The sequence below is a fragment of the Capsicum annuum genome, unplaced genomic scaffold, assembly GCF_002878395.1.
Source record: "Capsicum annuum cultivar UCD-10X-F1 unplaced genomic scaffold, UCD10Xv1.1 ctg57395, whole genome shotgun sequence".
In the NCBI taxonomy this organism is placed as follows: domain Eukaryota; kingdom Viridiplantae; phylum Streptophyta; class Magnoliopsida; order Solanales; family Solanaceae; genus Capsicum; species Capsicum annuum.
In genome coordinates this window covers 1-2,009 of record NW_025865893.1, presented here as the reverse complement: position 1 = coordinate 2,009, position 2,009 = coordinate 1, and the positions used below count along the sequence as shown (strand labels likewise).

Below are 2,009 nucleotides of genomic sequence, written 5' to 3'. Positions count from 1 at the left end.
TAAAGTTCAAGCATAAAACTTTCAAGTCATGAGTTAAAGAGTACTGTATTTGCACCTAGCAACCAGATATTTCGAGCACAATCCAGTAAGAACACAAAGTATGACTTTCCAGAACAATCTGCACTCAGTATAAGCAAAAGAAATGGTGAAGCAAATCTTGTTTATTTAGAAGGGGAAAAGAAGAGGTATGAATGGAGGAGCATATTTCTATAGCTTCTTGAATCCACTTCACTAACCAAAATGAAGCAAAAATGAGTTTGTTAGAAAGCATCTACAGTTAAGATCTTGAATTATTACTACTACTCCATTCCCAAATAACATCACAGTGTTCAGTAAAATCTACTTTCATGGGACTGTTATCTTTTCTTCTAAAAACAGCAATTTGGGAAGCAAATCCTGGTTCTTTGTTAGGCTCTCCCCCAACACCACTGAACTCAACACCATAATTATGCCTAGAAGCTAGTTCAGATGCCCATTGGCCAAATTGCTGTCTAGTCCACTCGAACTTGTGATCGTGATTGCGGAATTCGCAAGATTGCTGCTGGCTCTTCTCATCAGGGTCCTCTTCCTGGTATTGAGGAGTAGAGTTCTCAGTTCTGGAGAATCACATTGTATTCATGATTGGGTGTGGAGACTATAAGAATCAATGGACAAAATGAACTGAGCAGGATATCCCCAAACAAACACGCATCATGTTCCTCCATGAGTTCCATCACCTATAGTTGATCAAAATACCCAGCTTTCACGATCAAAAAATGAGTTAATGTGTTACAGATTCTATGGAAGAAAGAAAACACAGAACCCTATAATATATACTGCAAAAAAGCAAGCTTTCATTTAACGACCTATGCTGATGATATGTCTCAACTTAGGATCATAAAAAACACTGTAGAAGCATACATCACATTGAAAGGCAAGACCACTTGAAGTGGAAACCTTTGTTCAATAGCTTACCATATACATAAATAACCTTTTTTACAAAAAGAACTGAATATAAATAAACAACATAGATAAGAACAATTAAGAAAAGAGAGACACATTAAATGTTGGACTCACAAAGATAATGATCTTATGTAAACCATATAAATCCATCATACTATTAGCTATACGAAGGCTGAATCAGGGAATAACATCCAAGTCTATTTACCATGCGGTGATTGCTCAATATACCGAAAAATAAGTAATCAAAGGGAAAATGTGGAGCAGAATGCACCAAATAGACAATGTAAGTACCAATAAAGAACGTTGCAAGCATCATTGATGCACCACTCGCCTCACTAGCAAGGCCAATTTCTTCAAACTTAAGAGATTGTGTGTTTAAGTGGATAGACCCTGACAAGCCACTAGAAATTACCATCACATCATTATTCCTAGTGAAGCTAAAATGGATTAAACTGAACCACTCATAACGATAAAAATACCCACTCCAATATAGTTCGCTCATTACAAAGGATTAGAAATATGGAAGAAATCTGCCAGCACTATGATCTGGCAACCCATAATGAAAACTCAGTATTTGCCCCTCCCTCCCTTCCTCCCTCGTAATGTTTTTCCCATGCACATTTTAGTTGAGAACTTTAACATTGCTTTGTGGATCCTATGGCGGGATTTTACCAGTCAACTTCAAGTATTTAGTCTTTGGTTTGGTGTGGTAATATACTTTAGCTAGAAATCAGCTAGAATGTGGTATGTTTTTCTTCTATAAATCCTACAGAATCACGTACTTTCTACTCATGTGACTATCGATATTTGTTTGTGTGGTCATACTTCTCTAATATGCTACATATTTGTAGATCGACCTGGTAAAAAAGGTCCACTAACCTGGCCTCAAAGACTCAAAATATCAGTTGATGTTGCACGTGGCTTGAACTACCTCCATTTTGATTGAGAGGTTCCACATGGAAACCTTAAAGCAACCAACATCTTGTTGGATGGGCCTCACCTTAATGCAAGAGTTGCGGATTACTGCCTTCACCATCTCATGACACAAGACGGCACAATAGAACAGA

General features: G+C 37.4%; 1 long non-coding RNA gene across 1 annotated transcript; it reads right to left on the bottom strand.

Annotated features, from left to right (window-relative positions):
* Positions 1 to 101: 101 nt before the first annotated feature.
* On the bottom strand, positions 102 to 2,003 carry LOC124893314. The gene is made up of 2 exons (XR_007050652.1): positions 1,822 to 2,003; positions 102 to 716 (listed from the first exon to the last, which is right to left on the bottom strand). It is a non-coding gene; the product is annotated as an uncharacterized LOC124893314 (long non-coding RNA).
* Between the last annotated feature and the right edge of the window lie 6 nt (positions 2,004 to 2,009).